The 21344-nt window shown below is 41.3% G+C and overlaps 1 protein-coding gene across 3 annotated transcripts in view; it reads right to left on the bottom strand.

The window, feature by feature from the left end:
- fbxl17 (F-box and leucine-rich repeat protein 17) overlaps positions 1-21344 on the bottom strand; it is a 146780-nt gene that overhangs the window by 121647 nt on the left and 3789 nt on the right. The gene's annotated exons all lie outside the window — the stretch shown is intronic.

Raw genomic sequence — 21344 nt, 5'->3', positions numbered from 1 at the left:
CCTCACAATACATCGTCTGGCCTTTAGCCATTGTCAGCAAAGGCAATGTGAAAACATAATGATGATAAATAATAAAGAAGGAACATAAAGAGCCGGTGCAGATGCCAGACCCTGCGGGGCTGCGGAGTGACACTAAGTAGGTTGCCTGTCTATGCAGAGCCTCACTGGCCTGAGGGGAAGTACTGATTTACCGCCTCTTGCTAAGAACAAATAAATCAACCATCACGCTGAGCCAGACACAGACCTCAAGAGATGCCTCAATACCGCTGTTTATCGATTCTCGCCTGTTTGTTTGCGCGTGTGTGTGCGGGCATATATACGTGTGAGGAAATGAACCCGAATGGCGCGTTATTTATTTTGCTGTTTATTCATCTGTTGGCAAGAGGTGCTTTATCTACCCTAGTGTTGGAGAAAGTTAATGTGCTTACTTTTAAATTAAAGAGCCACTTAGGTAAGGTTGGAGGGCACATGAGTGAGGTAGAAAGAGGAAAAGAGGAGGAGGACTGCTTGGCTGACGAGAAGGGTATTGAATTTCAATTAGTGCACACCTACATTTACATACGGCCTACACGGCGATGCTTGGCTAAGCTATTTAGCGCTCCAGTTCGAACAACGGCTCTGAACCATAAACGCTAAGTTAAAAGGGCAAATGACAATTTTTTGGTGTCTGTGCATCATTCCGGCCGCTCTCTTTTTAAAAGAGGCTACAAATATACAGACAGTACAAGACACTGAGTTAGGCCAAATGATTCGCAAATTAGAGTGTAAATGGCGCACACAAGTCACTGATGGCCTTTTAATCTGCTGACCTCCCGGGTCACTCTGTACAACCCAAAAAAGCCGAAAGTACATACACACGTAAAAAATATCAACATTGGGATATTAAATTTTGTCCATAATGTACAGCGCAAGTATCACCTTCATGGTAGAACAGAGAAGGGCCTTCCCAGAATGCATACAATAATTTTTGGTAGCATACAGGATCAACATTCAGTCGCATCTAACTGATTTATTAAGTCACAGCAAAAGCCCAAAGTTGAATTAATATCGGGAGAGCAGAAAACGCCATAATTGTATCAAGGTGCAGGCAGTACATCCACGGTTCAAATATAAGGGTTAAATTTTCCTTGAACCTGAAACAGCTTTGCAAAAAGAGCAACGCAGCTGTTGGAAATCTTAATGAAAACATTCAGAACAGTCTGAGAGTAACACGGGCCAGACTGCATGGAAAATCCAGATGAAGAGAAGACGGAAGAACAACAGGGAGAGCGCAGGCATGTGCGGCTCAACCAAAGAATCGTGGATCCCTGGAGGTATTGCCCCCTGGTGGTTCTTGACGCAACTGATGGTCCTGTCCTATCTTCTACATCCACCGTGTCCTTCACTCTCAGACTCTTCAGAAGCAGAACTGGACTGTGACTGAGTCATTTCAAAAGCCCCCCGGGATGCACACCCACATGCATAGTTCTTAATTAGCTTGTTAAGAGAGAAGGGAAGCACAGAGATTCATTTCTCATTTTTCCTCACTTGGGAACCCCCCCTGCTGTGTGACCAGGTGTAGGCCTGTAAAGAGTCACCTCGCGGTTCTCTCAAGAGGCAGCAAGGCCGGCGCCAGGGTGGATGCGCTCGCCGCGGGCATCTTCTTGTCATCATTTAGAACCCCGTTCCAAATTAACAAACACACCCGGGCCAGCGCAAATACACCGTACTCAATCACATAATGAGGCGGTCCAAATGGGACGGCTTCATCCTTCTGAGGCCAAGTGATCCGCCACCATTAGTCTTGCTTTGCCGCCTAATTGGTCTGACGCTGCACAGGGTTTGCTGTCCGCTGGAATAGCGTAGCGGCAGGCACCACACCACTGGCACATTAAGGAGTGATAGTAAACAAGCGAGTGTCCTTCACACAGCTTACTAACAAATTGGGGGAAAATTGTAACGCAGTCTGGTGTATTCTAAACCCACTCGGACCATCACATTCAGCAATTGCAATTTAGAGTGGAGACCAAGACAAACTGTCAAGGGATGCTGGTTCCATTCATGAAGATAACAATTGTTAAAAAGAGCAAAGTAGTTTCAAGCTTCGTTTGATCATAATAACAAGCACACATGAGGACTGAGCAAGACCATTGACTTGTGGAAAAATATGGAATAGGATATCAGATAATATTATGTTATCAGTTCCACTTACGATAGCGTGAAACTTGATCCAACACATCTTGTAATAAGCATTTTTAACCTCAAAGTGCAACTGTAAGCCAAAACTTAAGAAGTTTCATCCTGGCCACGTACTTTTGGAAAAAAATTCAAATTGATCTTGGACACTCAAAACCAAAGTAGTGACCCTGACAAGATTTCAACAAAATCTTAACGAAAGCCAAACACAAAAAGCAACTGAATGAACACAATGGAGTCATTATAAATAATTCCTTCACATCATTACGCTAAAACTCAGGCTTGGCTCAACCCACAGACAGACCTACTAACGAAAAAAAATGACAAGGTAAGCGGCATCCTATCCGTCGCGACACTGGAGTCTCTGACAATGTCAACTCATCTAGCATATGAGACAACACATTAGGAGGGAAAGTAAAGACCCTCGGAGACGGCGCTATCAGCTGTAAGTGGAGTCAAGTCTCGGTGCTAAAGCCCCGCATTGATATTGCGCCGGTAATTGGAGCCCTCCAACGTCGCCACTCCGTCTCCGGGAGTTACACAAACAAGTACGATGGGGATATCCCATTTGTCTTACCTTGAGCCTAAGCAGGACGCATCATTATACACACACACACACATAGGAGCGTTAAGTGCCGTGGTTTAACAAGGCCTGTATATTCGTGAAATGGATGGAGCCGAAGCGGGGACGTGCTTTCTCCTCGGAAGATCTCAGGACTTAGGTACTTTTTTCCTGGATTCAACTTTAAAATGAGTCAAGGCTTGTGATACTAAAGACTGGCCTGCAGGACTTGTTACTTACAGGAGAAGATTTACATTTTCTCACAGAAGTAAACCCCGATTTCGATTATATTCACTCATTTTTAATTCACCGAAGAAGGAGGGGAAAGGCCAGACGGCCACTTGAGGTTATTGAGGCCCTGAATAGGGAAAAGTGAGACTGTCGGTCCAGTTCGGCGTCCACAAAAAGTGCAAGTTGACAGCAAAATACAGACAAAGGTGAGAGGCCAACAATGGCGCCAGTATAAACGTACATGGCGCATGATAATCACATTGTTGGGCCCAGTCCACACTCAAATGGGAGAATTTTCTCTGGGTAACTGAAGGTTGTCACACTCCAGTAAACGTTCCCTTTAGTGTGACACAACAGGGGGGGCAAGTATATGGCTGCAAGCAATTGGGCCATGCAAGGGCCGGGATGCCATTGTACTGAAGGAGGTCGCTCCATATTCTGGAATCATTTTTACCTCCCCTGTGGATTATTTTTTTATGTTTTTTTGATGGGAGGACAAAAAATACATTTTTAAATCCTAAAAATAAATAGATATAATAAAATATAGAATATAATAAATATTTTCTAAAGTTTGAGTTTTTTTTAAAAAAAAAATCAAAAACAGACAAATTAAAAAAATGAACTCACAATTATAAAGACAAGCATTTTGTTGGACAGTGAAGCGAAGTCTTGCTGAACTAACAAAATCCCAACACGTGTGATAACATACCTCTGTCAAATGTCACAGGATCAGGCTCTAATTTATTTGTGCTTATGTGGGATCTTGATAGCTAAAAGGAAGTCAACTTTTAATCACAGCCACGATTCATTCCAGCGATCGAAATGTCAAGACAGTGGGGGCTGTTTGCTCATTAATTTCTTATATGAAAAAAGGTTTGAGCCTTTACAGAGGTCGGCAGAAAACACTTATGCCAGGATTATTTTCGATGCTTTACATTATTCAAAGATAATTCAAACTGTATGAATTTGCAAATTCTGCATTTGTTGACAGTTTGTTAAATATTGATCACCCCCTTAACTTTATCTTAAATCATAACAGTGGAATCAATGTATAATTCACATTGGTTGTGCCACGACTCAAAAGTATAACTGAATGATTTTTTATTTCACAAGAAGCGTCCAATTGTCAACACAGATTTGCCTCAAGAGTCTATTCATATCCAAAATCGACTTGGTTTAGTCTGAACACGTTCCCACAATAAAAAAAAAAATGGGAATGAACATAAATTAGCTCTTTGAATGACAAATTTTTCAATATTCTGTCTTTTTTATTAACATTGTTTGCCATCAACCCTAGCAACAAAAGTGTCTGCTGAGCTGTTTTTTTTACGATTTGCTGGTCTTTTCACTTAAACAACATAAACAAAAAGCCGCCTTCTGTCGATCCCAGCGGCCGGGGAGCCGGTCACACGGGTCACAGTTCCCGGGCCAGACTGGTCCCAGACAGTACGCTGGAGCTCAGTGTCACTCCGGCTTACACCGTGTCAGCGTGACGTGACAGGTCAGACAAGACGGCCCCCCTCCGTCTCCAACGACTCGCGTTGGTTCTTACAGTAATTCCCTATTGGTCCAGCATGCGTGGGATGCTGAGCATGAGTCGGGATGAAAAGGCGGGAGCAGGGGTCTCGCCAAATGACAATAGACAGGGCAGCAGGCCAAGGAAGCAAGGGAGGTGCACCCGCTGGCCTGAGTTCCTGTCTCCTCTGATCAGAGACATTTTAGATCTGTTTCCACTGCCCGTGACTGACCTAAAGTGACAAAGATCAGGGTTAAAGGTCGCTGGCTTGAGCTGCCCTTATTGACCCAAATCCATATATGAATTTAAAAGTCGCCCACATGCAGTCGGTTTAAACTTTACACGACCAGGAAGTGGAAAAAACAATTCAAGCGCCATTAATAGGAAATAAAAGCAGTTCTACGAGTACTATGAGATGTAATCTCTTCCTGGTTTCGACCAGGAGAGCTGTCAAAAGAGCAGAATGGGTATCAAGTGTGCCCCTTGAAATGGGTGACACCAACCAAAGACCATGACCCTGGCTTTCGGACAAAAAAAAATGGTCAATGGGAAATGTGTCGTGGAAGTGGAGGTGACATACAGAAAGGACCAACGAGTTGACAAGAAGGCCCAAAAGCTGGAGATGTGAAAGAAATACCATTTGCACTACCTGAAGTGAGTGAATGCACATTTTCGCACCAACTATTTGGGATATTCATAAATTGGGCCCTTAGTGTAGTTTGTCATTTTATGCAGTGTTCACACTTGAACAGTTGTGAAGTGGACCACACCAGAGTTAACTGAAGAGGCCCAAAATCCATCACTTCAAGTGATGTGTTTGGTAAGCAGAAGAGTTCAGAGCAAACGAACGATGAATCACATTCACAGAGTAATTGCACCAGAGTTCCTTCAGACTGTCTCGGAGTCAAAGCTATGTACATAACTGCAGCCATTTCTAATTTCTGCTTCCTTAGGTCGTCCATGAGGATAAAATGGAGGAGAAGTGAGGCCAAGTTGAATGGCGACAGTGGTAAGACAAAACAAAGGAGAGCAAAAAAAGACAGCGGATTAGAGGAGTGTCTCATCTTTGAGAGTTCTCCATGCATCTCAGTCCAATATCCTCGGCTCTCACCCAAGATAATAGAGCGACTGCAAGGGGAGCCACAGGAGGCAAGAGAGAGACGGCAACACGACAAGCAGATGTGTCATCTGGTCGGTGCTCAAATTAATCCTCCACCGTCTTCCCGCTTTCCTCCTTTTATCAGTCCAAACAAAAGGGACCTGCTTGCGCTTCAGGTCCAGACAAGAGAGGTGGCTGGATGGTAGATTTGAGTTTTTGTTGAGGAGGGAGAGTCAAGGGTGGTTGGTGTGGAGGTGGTGGGGGTCCATCAGGGAAATCGGGGAGAGGTGGGGGGAGATGCTGGTAAGTATGTCTACGTGCTAGGTTGGTTGGGGTCTTATGGCAGAGGGGAGGTGGGAGATGGGAAGGCTTAGGGAGGCCACGGACAGAATCAAACATTTACAGGCTTAGTCAAGCATTTGAACTGAAATTTGTGTGGGCACCTTCACAGACAGCCATGGCCTGAGATTTGTTAAGATTCATGCGTGACTCAGAGAGGACAAATGTTGAAGAATACACTCTGGATATGTTATCAGAAGTGAAAAACTCTTCTTGCAAGGGACCTTAGCTTTAAATATATTTGCTTCTCACAATCAAACAATACCCTCCCATGAGTATAACGTGGCCCAAAAAAATAAATGACACCACTGCCTTGTTGACTTTTTTTAGACAGCAACCTAGTTTTGCCTGAATCAACAGTGCCAGCACTCCATTAGCCTCGTTTGCTTCAAGATACCATTAATCAACGATCAATTAGACACCAAGACGGAATTCTTAACGATCCATTAAGCGATTATTATCCCTAGTTTATAAATATTTTAGGATCATTAAGCAAACATGATTTAGCAAAGAATAATGGAGAGTAACGAAAAAAAGGACAGCATTTATCTTAAAGACAATCACTAAATTCTAATTGGATACAAACACACACACACACGTGGTTTTTCATTCAGAGACGAAATCAGCCCCCGATGAAAGTGCAAGTGTGTTCTGAAGCAGGTACAACAGCTAACCTGTTACCAACTCATGACAGAGGTACCCATGTACCAAAAGACAATCTTGATTGGTCCCTGAGAGACAAGGACTGCAAATCCTGCTTGGGGGCAAATTGGAACAAGCCCCTTCCCACGATTGAGGTGGGAACTGCCCAAAGCCAGACGGCGGGTAGGAATGGACACAAACTGAGCAGGGAAGTCACAGGAGTCTCGTCTCCACAGCCTCCAAACCTTGAGAAAGGCCATGGCCCAAAGCAACACGAGACAAAAAGTGCTACCAGAGAAATTCTTGGATCAATATCATTCACTATTACTCAGCGTCCTTCTTTTTTTATTATTACTTAAGGTTTTAAAAGAAGCTAACGACATGAAGCTTTCTGCCATGCATTGGATCTCAGTTAAATTAGACCAACAAAAAAAAAATCAATGCTTGTCCTTTAAATTGCAGCAATTGTAAGTGGGATCATGAGAATGATGTGAAGAGATTTGAACATGGTTTGCCATTTAAAATCAGCAATATATATAATTATTAACTCAAAAGTCGAAATGTATCTTATTTTGACACTGAACAAAACCACCTAAAAAGATCAAGTTGATTTGTGCAGTACTGATATGGAGCAATAATTATAACTCCTAATCCTTTCAATCTTGTAATTAATTAGGCAATAAATTTGATTAGATGTAATTTTATTAACAAAGATGCAGGAATAAACCACTAAAAAAATACTCAAATGAATTTAAGTTCAGGAAATTCAGTGGACCTTATCAATCAACTTGCGCAAGATGATCGAATAACTGGGCTTACAATTAGAAGAAGAAAAAGAGGGAACGAGAAAACTGCTGCGTACTAAAAACAACAACACAGAGGATGAGCTTTCCTTTGTGGCTAGCGGAAAACTTTGATGAAACTTATTTGTCCTCATCCATCTCTGACTCTCCTGGCCACTCATAAATCATCCACTGTGCCAACTGTCAGCCACAATCCCATAAGTGCGAAGTGCTAACTCACCGGCAAAAAAAATAAAAAAAGCTCGAAACGAATCTCTGTTCTGCTGGCTTTGGACAAAAAAAATAAATCATGGTGTCAACTCTAAATTGTCTCAATCAACATAATCAACCAGAAATCCCTTTTCTAGTGGAACATCTAAAGACGGAGACAATCAATTCCAAGACTCAAAACTGCGCCTCAAACTCTGCTCAAATCTATGTTCAAACCAGATTGTAACTTTGCAGATCCATTGTATTTTCTGTAAGTATCGGTAGCTGGTATCGGTACTCTCCTAACCCTAGCTGAAGGCTTTGACTTGAATTGGCCTAGAAATAAAACGCTTTAATAGCAGTTATATCTGAAAGTCAGAATAACTGACGCCAATGCAATCTAAAAGGTTGCTCATACACTTAAAAAATGTCCAACCCTGCATGTCTTGTTTACAGGAAACGGACAAACCTTTTTAGCCTGCAACTCCCAGGCGGACCGGTGTCATATAATTATTTGCTTGGCTGCACCGAGGCGCTGCGACGGTGCATCTGCAAGGCTAATAAACCCTGTCGACGCTGGCAGGTAATAGCGGGCTACCGTAACTTTTTCTACCTCAGCTCAGCACAGCTCAATCAGCCCCCGCCAGAGGCCTCTCCTTCACGAGTCCCCGTGGCTCGGAATCAGCAACTTTCAATCTCTGTGTTAGCACGCGAGCAGACACAACTGTACGTCTGGGATGGGTGATGAGACGAGCAGACGTGCTCGAGCATGTGCGCGCGCTCACGCGGACACGCATACCGTCTAATATCACCGTGGTCTCCGGCAGCCTTTAAGAGAGACCTGAGAGCCGGCCGGATAGGGTAAAATAAATACTCGACTTTATTACTGAGAAACAAAGAAAGGGGAGGGGCGCAGGAAGAAGTCAAATAAAAGCTCAAACACACACTAGTGTGCGACGTGATCTTCCATCACGGGGAGGAGAACTCTTGATTCCCCCAGTCAGCAAAGCTCCCGCACCCCTCTCCTCACATAATACTGTCAGCTGACAAAGGAGAACCTCCACCCAGTGTGGGATAATATACTCACCATATACTGCACATATACTATGCCGCTGGCAGTCAGGAGTACATGCAAAGGCAGACAAAAGCATTGAAGGATTCAATACACAGATGCTCTTAGATTGATATTGTCCAGCTAGTACAACAAATGTCATTTCAGTCTAGAACTACAACATATATTTCACAATTGAATGGAATACAAAATATACAATACGACTTCTAAGAGTGGATTAAATACAGATCTTTGTTTGGCCTTGGTGGAGATCCTGCAGTTACATTGCCATTCAAAAGGTTTTATTTCTGTCATCAGTGAACAATCACGGAATTTGCTCATGATGTTTTTCCTCGAATAGTGACCTCCCGTTTATTGCACTTTTTTTTTTTACTGTCAAATCAGCCGTGAGATAGAATTTTATACATTTTATAACCATAGCGGGCCCGGCTGGCGTTTGTTTTCATTACTCATGGAAGTAATGTCGAAGCGTTTTGGTCACACGGGCCGGTCAGTCAATCAGCGGTAGAGTTTTCGTGATGTTAGCTACGAGGTCACTTGAATTACTGTATCGTGAATACTGGCACTCGATCCAGTTCCTGATATGAATTTAAGTGTGAAGTCTAACCACATTTGTTAATTAGTTCTCTGTGTGATTGGTTATTACATGGACATGGCGACTTGGTGTTTGGCCATTTCTATATTTCAGAATGTTAGCCAACTGGGTTCTTGATGTTTCTTTTTCCTTTTAATAGTTACTCTGTTTTGTTTTAACCTCCACTTTCAGTTGCCATGAACTGTAATCCACCAGTAACATAGTTTAATATTAGTCCAGAAAATGTGTTTGTACAAATAATGGCTTGCTTCCTATCTGAAGTTGAGTAAATAAACTCCCCAGGCCACTATTTGCGGAAATACAGAATGTCCCACGCGAAGGCCCTGCGGTACAGCAGGGGCGTTCCCGCAAGTGTACACTGTATATTGGCTGTGTATTGCTGTGTTTGCACTGGGGATTCATCATGTTGCCAGGACATAAATCTGTTTGTCTCCCGCCATCCTAATCCCACGTTACGATGGCACGGTTCCAGCACGGGCGGGAAGGCCCGCACTCAGACACTCAGAGCTCATCAGTTTACGATTATCAATAAAGGTGATCGATAAAGAGAAATGGGGAGCTCCGTCGTACATCTGCTGGATTAAAAACTCTCTTCTCATGACTCAGCAGAGGTCTGCTTACCACTAGAAGATCTCGTCCGATCTCATCACATTTAAGGCACTTACATGGCTATAAATAATCAATTTATACGGGTTAAAAAAATGTAAATTATCGGAAAGCGAATAAATACCCATTCATGAGCAGTCACTTTATCATAGTTTTTTGTGGTGGTTTTTATCGTGAGGATTGCATGTCCCAATGATGCTCGGAGCTAAGTTGTCTGGTGCCAAAAATGTTCTTTGTAATAATATGGGCAAAAATGTTCTTTGTTCTTAATGTTAATGTCTTAATGGTTCGTTTGTGGAAAATGATTAAACAGGTAAAATCCTGTTTTCATCGATCTTGCCCGGCGGCCATTTTGCTGTCGACTCAAAATGACATCACGATTGCCAGGTCTCAGGTCACAACCAATCACGGCTAACCAGTTTTCTGACGCTGAGTTGTGATTGGTTGTGATTGGTATTAATCCGAATGTCGTGTTTAGACTCGTAGCAGCAAAATTTTAGGGGTGTCTTCCTTTTTAACATACAGGACCAAAATCAAAACGTAGTAGAGGAGGTGAGGCACAATAAAGACTCACCAGTACCATATACCCAAAAATACGCAGCTGTTAAAACCTTTTTTCTCCTTTTACACACACGCAAACTGACCTTCACCTGTCACGCTGGCCTCATATTTACAGCCACTGCAGCCTTACTGCCCACAGTCAGCAAACGCTGTCAATCACCAGTGGCCTCTCCACACTTGCAGTCCATCTCCGAGCCCAAAGCACAAAAACCACAACGGATGCTACGCTAACCAGAACGTTAGCTTAATTTATAACTCAACGACTCCACTGAGCGCAAAGCAATAGGAAGGAATTTAGGATGTTTTCTAACATAAACTACAGTATGTGAAATAGACTCAGGAAAGATTGTGAAAAGCTGGCCTCCAGAAGCGCAGTGGAACATTGCCCACCGCAACTTAAAACTGTTAAATTCTACAACCACTCTTGCTTGTTTCCTGCTCTGCTTTTTTCACATATAAATTATGACAGTAACCACTAAGCCAGAAAAGAGGAATTTTATCTGGCATTATTTTTCGCGGCTTGGCAGATGCAAGCACCCTACTGAGTGCTAAAAAGATGTGAGAATTAAGATATTGTGCTTTGCCATATTTTGCAGGAAAAAGCAGTAAACTTAAGCACTCACTCGAGAAGAATCAAATTTGAGGAGGCTTGGGAAGGCCATAAAAATCAAACTAATGGAAGCTTTTGGACACAATGTACTGGACAATATTTCTGTGTCATTATTCATAATGAGAGACGAAGGACAGACGTAAAAATTGAATAAACGGCATCCGGAGTGGTTCGGCAACGTCTAACAAAATCAACGACCGTACGTAGCCGACTGCAATCGGTAGCCACCAGTCCCGTGCAGTCGCTTCGTATTAGTCATTATTTGTGCCTGGTGTTTTGATATAAAGCTCTGTCACACACTTTATTTTCCGCGGACAAACACATTTACTTTCAGGGAATAGCTCATGTTTTCATCTCGGAGAGAACACACACATGCACATCCTGCGGTGCAGGAAGAAGGGTCCGAGTAGGGGGTCGCTGTGTGCGTCTCTCACATCCCCGGCGATTTATCTAAATGCAAATCAACTGCTTTCACTCACACCTTCAGTTTACTTTCTAAAGAACATGTTGCTAGCCGGGCAGCCCTTTTGAGTCCGCCTCGCCATTTTAAGAGGAGCATTTCTTTCTCCCAAATTTGCTTTTAAGTGAGATCAAATTTACCCAAGCCAAATTCAGTGTGTGTGTACGGGGGGGTAGTACAGTGTCTCCTCTCAGAGAAAGCAAGCAATTTGGAAGACAAGGAGAAAATGCTATTTTTAATTCGTTACAAAAACATAACACCAAGCTGAAAAGCCTTTGTTGTCCCCATCTAGACTTGCATTGTTTGTGGTTCGAAGTAATCACAAAGGCGCTTTGTTACAAACAATTTACGCAAGACTAAAAAGAACATATCAATGAGCAATTAAGCAATTTTCAAATGTCAAATTGCAAAATGTGAACGCTAATTCTAAGTTTAGCAACTTTCCAGGAAACGCTAATGAATAGACCTCTCGTATACATAAATGGCGATTCATCCAACAAAATAATAATGTGAACGTGATTTTGCGAGAAAGCCTCCGCAACGCCCGAAAACTCCGCCATGTGGCCCAGTGACAGGAAGTGAGTTACGCATCAGAGGTTGTCGAGGGTCACCTGACGCTTTCTGCACGTCTACATATTGTGCTAATTAGCGCAGGCTAAGTGCACCATTAATCGACCGGCTGTCTACAGGCAACATTTCATAACAGGCTAGCACTCCAGCGACGCCGGGCAAATATATAAGCTGCGGGAAGACACACAATTTTGGCGTTAACGCTAATGGGGAAGTGGTGTCTTTTTACAAAAATAAAATAAAAAGCAATTTCACTCTATGCACTTTTATTAATTCTAGAAAGCAACTCTATATTTCTTTAATTTGCTTTCTAATTTTGTCAACTTCTCTGAATGCGTTCAAATGTCATCACTGTTGATTGATTGTCTGGCCCCGTGGAAAAAAATTCAAAATAGACGATGTCGTGCACATCCATGAATGCGCTTAAACGTGACTTTGGATTTTCGACAGTCTTGCTTTCTTCGGCCTTGGCGCCGTCGGACTTTTCTACTGGAGGTTCTGGCGGTTGGTCTCCAGGTTGTACTCAAAGATCCATAGCTAGTCTTTTCTCATTGGTCTCATCATCACTCACTCCAGTCATTGCTTGACAACTTGACGCAGAATATGTATATAAAAGCATGTGGGAAAAAAAGTTCAATGGCTGCAGAGAGCTGAGGTCACACTCCAAGGTGATTACATTGAAGGGGGAAACTCGTAGTTTGCGGTTTGGATTTGAAATATAGCTTTTGTGACACCCATCCTGGAACTTTTCTGACGTTCTTCACATATAACAAAAAGGGAAACTTTGGGTAAAAAAAACAAAATTGTCAAGTCAACCGTGGACAAAAAAAATTTAAAATATGTTTAGAATTGATTTTGATATGAATATAATCAAGGATAGTAATTCATTGAGTGCAATCGTCAGTAAACCGCAAAGACGGGACGGGACGCACATTACACATTGTAAATATTATACTATACACCATAAAACACTAATTACAGCAGCAGCTAGAGAAAGTCAGTGTGACATAATCACTCTGCAAAAATCTTCCTCTTCCCTCTCCATTATTCATGTCTGTCAGGCGTCTTAAAAAGTGAATAGCTTTACTTGATTTTAGTCATTTTATACAGTGCTAATCCTTTATGATAGTTAAGAGTGATAAAATATTAAGAAATTGCCTTTGCATTTAATAACGGTTTTATGCAAGCCATAGTTTAAGCGTGGAACAAATTAATTGTCATTGTTTTTTTAATTTCCTCTACTTCCAGGAGGTCTGTGAGGTATCATAGACTGCATCAACATTGAGTATTTTGGTGCTTTTTTTTATTTATTTTTTTTTTTATGTGAAGCTAATGAAAGTGATACAGAAGTACATCTTGAATAAGAAATACAATATACAACTTTTATGCCTCTGTTTGAATTTGGAACTGAGCAGTGTGGATTCAGAGGGGCAGATTTCTTTCTTCACTCAGGGTAAGTCGAACTCGACAACAAAGTCCATCAGCTGAGCATGCAAAAAAGCCACATCACTAAAACTGTGAAACAACTCACCTTACCAAAGTTACACATTGAGTTAAAAAATAAAATAAAAAAAACATTCTACCCCAGAGCAAACCCAAACCAGACCAACTTGGAAATGTGCACATTCTTGTGCGTGTGTGCGAGTGTTGCAGGCGGACAAATGTGCAGAGAAGAAAAAAAAAACACGAATAAATCACGAAGCTCTCCTGTGAGTTCTGTGAGAAACTCAGTTGGACCGGTTTCACTTTCATATTTTTTCTTTTGTTTGTTGCTTTTTTTTTTCCATGCAACTTAATATTAAAACCATCTGTCCAGTACTACCACATCAAGCGGAGAAAAAAAAGATAAAAACAAAGTGTATTGTATTCAAATTCAAAATGTATTGTATTCAAATAAGCAGGCTGTAAACTACACACAGAAAATGAAAAAAAAATTCACTCTCACTTGTTACCAGATGACATGCAAAATGAAAACGTTAACGTGACTATTCTCACATCTTTATCATTACAATTATTTTTGATGCGGTTGGAAAAAATGCTAGCAGTATTTCAGCTTTTTGGCCTCACTCGGGAATAAACTACAAAACACCGTGCCAGGCTTGCACGGCCGTAAGTCCTCAAAATTCTGCAAAAGCACACAAACACAATGTGATGCTGCACGCCAACGCAAACACGAGGAAATAAAACAAAGACGTTGTCACGGACCAAATGTTTTACTGTTTGAACCGCTTATTTTTTGTTCTATTTTTTATTTCTGCCCACCCGAATAAAGAACATAAAATGGAGACTATTCAGCCAAGCCCACCTACTGTCGCTAAAACATGTGGTAAACAATTCAGAGGTCTCCAGGTACCAAAATCGAGAGCTGCTATTTTCTTCTTTGTATTAAAACGACGGCAGACATCAACCAGGCTGAAAACAATATAATGAAGCAATTGAGCTAAATCTTCAATTCTTGCATTCCATGTTATGAGGAACACGATTAAATTTGGACTTAATTAAAAAAATAAAAGCTGTGAATGGCGACAGCGATAGCATTTACCATTAGCCAAGGGTTTGGCAAAACCACCAATGTTCGTACTTTTTTTTTTTCCTGTCAGAAGAGAAGCCCCCTTTTCTCGGTTATGACAAAGCGCAAAAATCTATCTATTTTGTATGAACGACAAAGAAACAGTTAATCCTCTCCAAAATCTAGATGGAATATGGCGTCCCAGCCATGAGAGCCTGAACATGGATGGACAGACCATAATTAGGATCCCCTTCACCAATCCGGTTTTTGACCTTGTTAACCCCAGAGGCTCGTTAAAGTCTCGTTACAGGAGCGCTCTGTGAGCCCCGTCTTCTGTCACGCCTTCAATTAAGCCCATTGACCCACTGCGCTTATTAAACACATTCATTACCCCGAGTATTGAACCCCTGTTGCCGGCCAGCCCCTGAAAGCATCACGGCAGAGGGCGGCGGTAATACAGCGCAGCGTGGAAACCCAAAAAAGACAATGGAGAGGTCAAAATAGTGTTCAACATATATAAATAAACGGGCATTCAACTAGGCTTGCCTTCTTGCAGCTTATCAATCATCACTAATGAAGTCAGCGATTAGAGCGGCTTTGGCCTCTCAATCACACAGACGGGGAGGTGACAGGTGGAAGACCTGGGAGTGATTGAACGAGGGGTGGCGGACGTGAGCGTGAAAAGAGCTGGAAACTATAAAAGTGGCGCTCAGACCTCTGACGAAGAAAAGGAAGGGGGGAAAAAATTGGCTAATGACAATTTCTGCAGAAATGTGAGCTCTGATAGAGAGTGAATGAATGTTGCTTATTTTGAAGCCACACACACGAGATAGCGTTTCCTATCCTGCTTATTCCTCATACAACAGGTTCAAAATTAAAACATTAACTAAGACAAGCAATAATAAACTCAAAAATAAATATGAAATGAATATAAAAATATCAATAAATACCAAAGTAAAAGATGAACAGGCACTCCAGTTTTTCTTTTTACTTTTCTCTCTTTTTACTTTTCCTGTCCTGCTTATTCCTCACACAACAGGTTCAAAATTAAAACATTAATTAAGACAAACAATAATAAACTCCAAAATAAATATGAAATTAAATATCAATAAATATCAAAGTAAAAGATGAACAGGCACTCTCCAGTTTTTCTTTTTACTTTTCCCTCCTCTTTGTCGTGCATGTTTTTTTCCTCCCAACATCATACACGACACAACCGGATAATCAAGGACAACTATTCATCACAGTACATTTTGTACTTTGTCCACTGAACTCAAAAGGCTCTCCACTCAATTCGGTTTGAAACCATGACATCACTGCCCTTCTCAAAACAAAAGAGCGGCTCATCATCCGGCAGGGAAGTGAAGAGGGGGCAGTGAGTAGACAAAAGAAGAGATAGACGCAATGGGATTAAGAAGAGTCACATGGCAAGGTGTCACACGGAGCCATGAATCAGGGTGACAGCCCCTGGCCAGGTGTCAGGAGCTGCCTCCACGGAGCGGGATACGCAATGCTCTTTAAACACTCGAGGTCCCGCAGGTTGTTTGGTCAGAAATGGAAAAATTATTAGATGTGTGCTAACAAATCAGTTGAAGGCGGCAGAGCACCAAGTTCTCGGGGGGATGTAATATAGTAATGGTGGCGCGACATGTGAAAGAAAGCTAACAAGTCAAAGATCGGATTTGCAAGCTTGGACCTTCATGGCGTTCAGTATACTCAGCATCCACAAAATTAGGTACATCTGTCACAAGAATTAGCCAGCTGAAATTAGGCGAGAGGTGGAAAAGAGTTCTGAAATTAGGCGAGAGGTGGAAAAGAGTTAACAGTTGCTGGGCACGCGTTTAGGTTGGACAGACAACAGACTCTACAAATCTAGTGGTAGGCCCAAAACAAAATCCACCATAAAAGGACAAATAATTCACAGGTTGTATTTTTTTTCGTATTTAAAGTATTTTTTATGTAATTTTTATTTTATTTATTTTAAGTATTTAAAATAACACCTACACAAAATTATAATGCATCATTTTTGGTTGTTTGCTGTAACAGACAACGGCACTCATAAAATTATACTGAGCAATGTAATTTTGTGTTGCTTGTGTCATTTATCACGTAAAAAAAATACAAAATTTGCAAGTGTGATTCTGTACACTTTTACTTCACTACAAACGCAGCATTAACAAAAACTGAGGAGTATTATATTTATGAAGGCATATTAATCAGCTCTTCCCATGACTTGTGCAAATGTCTACATTCAAATGTATGCAACAGGACAGTATTTTTTTTTGTGTATCGTAAAATCAACAGACTGCGTTGCCTTTTTTTTCCCAGAGTAGTTTGAGAATGATTTTATCCAAACATATATGTATAAAGCTCCTGTTACTATGTGGTCTTAACACGCCCTCTGCAGGGAACAGTCAAAAACTGCACACACAACGACCTTGACTGGTTCTGGTGTCATAAGAAAAGACAACTTTCCAAAAACAAAAAAACAAAATTTATTTATTTATTTATCTATTTATTTATTTATTTATTGGACAGTATCAAAAAGCTATTTTCCGTTACGAGTGAACGACTTTGAATGAATAAACCATCACAATTCACACTCCAAATGTGGGAACAATTAAGAGTGTGAGGACCATTTTTGTTGTTGCACCAAATGCAATTTAGATTTGCACAACTGAGATACTGTTACATTTTTCTCCACAATTGCCAAACTAAAAGTTGACAGTCATTAGACAGTGATAGTTAATAAAAACTTTCAGGATTCCAAAAGATTATTCACGTCAATACTGAGCCTTTATTTTTTTAACTGCGTGATTGAGCACATATTGATCATTAATCTTTTCCCGGTATAGAGAACGCCAAAACAAAAACATCAAGGAAAAATATCCCTTTTGTGGCAAAGGTCAAAAAAGATTTTCCAATTCTCCTCTTTGTTTCTCTCTCCCTCCCTCTACTTAAAAGCGCGTATTGTTCGCGAGCGGACCGGCGGAGGGAATTTATCGACGGTGTCCTTGTCTGAGTGCAGCCGGGTGTCCAAGTTGAAGTCAGAGCTCATTAATGTATCTTATTACTCTTTGGGCAAAAAAAAGCGGCAACAGCTACAAACACACAAGCATGCACACACCGGCGTTTTGGAAGGAACGGATCGATCCAGAAGTACTTGAAGGAGGAAAGCGCTGTTGCCTCCAAATAGACGGTCGGAATTTTAAGCGTGGCGTCGGCTCAAGTAAAAACTCAAGTGTGATAAAGTTTAAGAACTTGGTGGAAGGTCCAGAACAATGATGGTACCGGTACCTCAAAATGCAAATACACTGAAGTTGCACATTTCCGAATGGCATCAAAAGTTTCTGGGGAAAAGTTGGCTACTAAAGTTGCTCAAAACTTGAAAGGTCAAACTGATGAGAGTTGAGAATGTTGAAAAGCAATGACGCGTAACGTCGACCGCCTTTAGCAGTTCTCTCTCTCTGCCCTTCCACTGTACACCCGTCATCATGTTTTCGTTTTAATTAAGTTGAACAAATGCTTTTTGTACAAGTCAATCTTAACGTGTGTGTAAAATGAAAGCTTTTAAAAACTATGACTAATACATTTTTAGAATGGCAACAAAGGTTGAATGGATGAAGTCACAATTCAATTTGTTTTGTGTTAATTTGATCATCTCGGGCCAGATATGGTCACTTTGATATTTTAGTTAAAAAATGTGACGGTGATTGAAATGTGTGCAATCTGTGAAAATACAAAAGAGGCTTTTTTTTTTTTTTTACTACATGGGGGATTGTGGCCTCAATTCACATGCACACTTTTAAATTTGGGGCTTCACACGTAGCGCCGCCGCTAACTGTCATAAGGAACAAAGAATGTACTTTGTGTGGGTGCGCATTGTCTCATTTGCAACAAACAGGACTGCCCCCTTAAAATGGGCTTTTTTTTTTAGGAGGATGAAAAGTGTGCTATAATTCTTGATCATTGGGGAATTCTGACATATGCAGGAAGACGTTGTTAGAACACCTGGGAACTGGGGCGAAAAAAAGCATGACCTTTCATTTAAGTGAATGGGCCTGACTTTCTTGGGCTGGTTTTAAATTTGAAGCAGTTAGCCGACACTGTCACGACTTTGAAGACTGTATGGGTGGAGAGTTGCGGCGCGACACAATGCACTGTTTGTGCGGACAAGTGTGTGAGCTCAGAGTGGCTCTATTTATGTGTAATTACAGTGAAATATGTGAATAAAGTTTCCACGGGACATTCCAGTGCAGCTGGCAGCTGTTCACTTCATCAGCTCCTGAAAGTGTGTGTTAGTCTGACTTTTTTTTTTGTTTTAAACAAGGCCCTTCTCTGTGTTGGTGTACGTCAAAAGGGCGATCCCATAACAAGCGACAGCTATCATTAGCACTTTTTTGTCTCTGCTGGCCCTATAATCTTCTTAATTAAATCTGAAAGTGTCAATATACAATTTAATCGGCCTGATTGGATCGTCAGGGGGTTGGCTGTCATTCCGACGCCCACGGAAAACAGATCGCTGACAGGCCGTCGGACCGGAGGTGGCCAAGAAACACGCTTCCCACTCGCGCACCGTTTGTGCTAAGAGAAATAAATTCCATTCGTCCTGGTCTGTTGGAAAATGATGGAAAAACGTGGCAAGAGCAGCACAGGGGCTCTGATTGAAAATGCAAAGTAGTAATTAGCCCCAAATTGAGGGCACATGCTAATCTAGGTTAGGGGGCTTCTGCAATTCCACTCAAATTTCCACATTCGAGACTGATTGAAATTGTAAATAATCAGTGTGTGTGCGAGCGTGTGTAAAAAAAAAAATCTTTCAATGCTATCGCAAGAAAATGAGGCACACGCTCTGTGATTTTAACAAGACAGGAAGGCAGATAAAGCACATTTAAGAGTGTTACAAAAGCAAAAGTGCTTTCCGGGCAAAAACGTCCACCAATTTCAAAGGGCGCTTAATTGAAAAAGAACAGTCAAGCAAAGCTGCCAACACGGCAAGAGGTTTAAATTATGCAATTTTTAATTCATCCGCCAAAAGTTTCATTTTTGTCTGCCCTCTGTCGTCTAAGTATACTGAAGAAACGACAAATTTATTATTCTCTCAGCCTTTTGCCCTTCCAGGTGATGCGAGACAACAGAATAAGAATGGGTGAGAGAGAGCGAGAAACTCTCACTTCAGAGGACGAAAACAAGACTTGAAAGGCAAGCAATGGCATAAAAAGCAAGTGTGACATAAATAGTGGATGAGCAGCAATCAGGAATGCAGGGACACTGCCAAAAAAAGCATCCGAGACGTCGTACAGCCACCAGCTGTAGCATCAAATAAACTTGGAGACATCAACGTTACAATACAACAAGAAAGCTGAAATTAAGTTTCGAAAATCAACAAGCAACATCAAGTTCTAGTCGTTCATTTACCGTATTTTCCGCACTATAAGGCGCACCTAAAAACCTCCAATTTTCTCAAAAGCCGACAGTGCGCCTTATAATCAGGTGCGCCTTATATATGGACCAATATTGATCCACGACAGCAGGCGTGTCCAAAGTCCCGCCCGCGGGCCAAATGTATATATCTTATATATGGACAAAGTTTTAAAATGGGCCATTGATTGAAGGTGCGCCTTATAATCCGGTGCGCCTTATATGTGGACAAAGTTTTAAAATGAGCCATTCATTGAAGGTGCGTCTTATAGTGCGGAAAATACGCTACTTGTCTGCATTATGGTCCGACGCCAGCGATATGGATATTTAAAAAAAAAAGCCTTATATTAAAAAATATACATATAAAAACAAAAAATAAATTACATATGAAAATAAATAAGAAATAAAATATATTTTAAAAAAATACTCCACTGTTCCTATCCTCACTTGTGCTTTTACTGTACTTTCGAATGTACTTCTTTGACAAGTGACCACACAACCAGCATGTTTGCTGCACTTCAACAAGTGTTACAACAGTGACGTGAAGCAGCAAGTACTTTCAAGACTAGCGGCCATTGGACTAGCCGAAGTTCGAGAGGCTAACCTAACCACTACTCATGTTCACAGCGCTAGACAACAACACAGACTTCAATTAACTTCCCATGCGTGTGTTTGGGGAAATGGGAGGCAAACAAATCGCCTCATCAAATTACACACATTCAATCCAGTACAGGTCTACCTAATAATGTGACCAGTGATTAGAGGTAGCGCGGTTATTAGTGGTTTGGCGTATTTCTTTTAAGGATACGTGAGCAAAAAGAACTGGACACGCTTGCTAAACACAAAAAGAAGACCCTCCAGCGTGGAAAAGAAAACGCACAAACGACAACGAGAGGAAAGAGAAGAACGGCATGGAAGAAGGGGGGATGATTGAAAGACCTCACGAAAAACATCCTCTGGCGCTTTGCTTAATCAAGTTTAGAGGAAGCGAAAGAAAATATTGTAAAGGCGCACCATCCATATTAAAAGCAGATCACCGGAAGAAGATGATCTCATATAAGGTTCCTTTACTACTTTGAATTCTTTTAATTGTCTGGGACCGAAGTAGAAACTGAGTAACCAGAGAGCCTAGACATAATAATTCCCACTTGGACTTCTTATCTTAAACACCAAATGAATGTGACAATCTCACATCTGAAAAACGACTGTGACGCAAGCAGCTTTGCTGAGATGTTAACAGAAGCAATATTCATCTCTCGGCTAATATGTTGTACAATGAACTTGATGAATGGGCTTTTAACAAACTGAGCTATTGTTAACAATTGTGAGTGGGCTAATTCATCAAGATCTTTATGGTTTTACTTTGGAAAGACGAGACAAATGA

The sequence above is a fragment of the Syngnathus acus genome, chromosome 9, assembly GCF_901709675.1.
Source record: "Syngnathus acus chromosome 9, fSynAcu1.2, whole genome shotgun sequence".
Classification (NCBI taxonomy): Eukaryota; Metazoa; Chordata; class Actinopteri; order Syngnathiformes; family Syngnathidae; genus Syngnathus; species Syngnathus acus.
The sequence above is the reverse complement of the archived record's forward strand: the minus strand, read 5'-3'. Positions and strand labels throughout refer to the sequence as shown.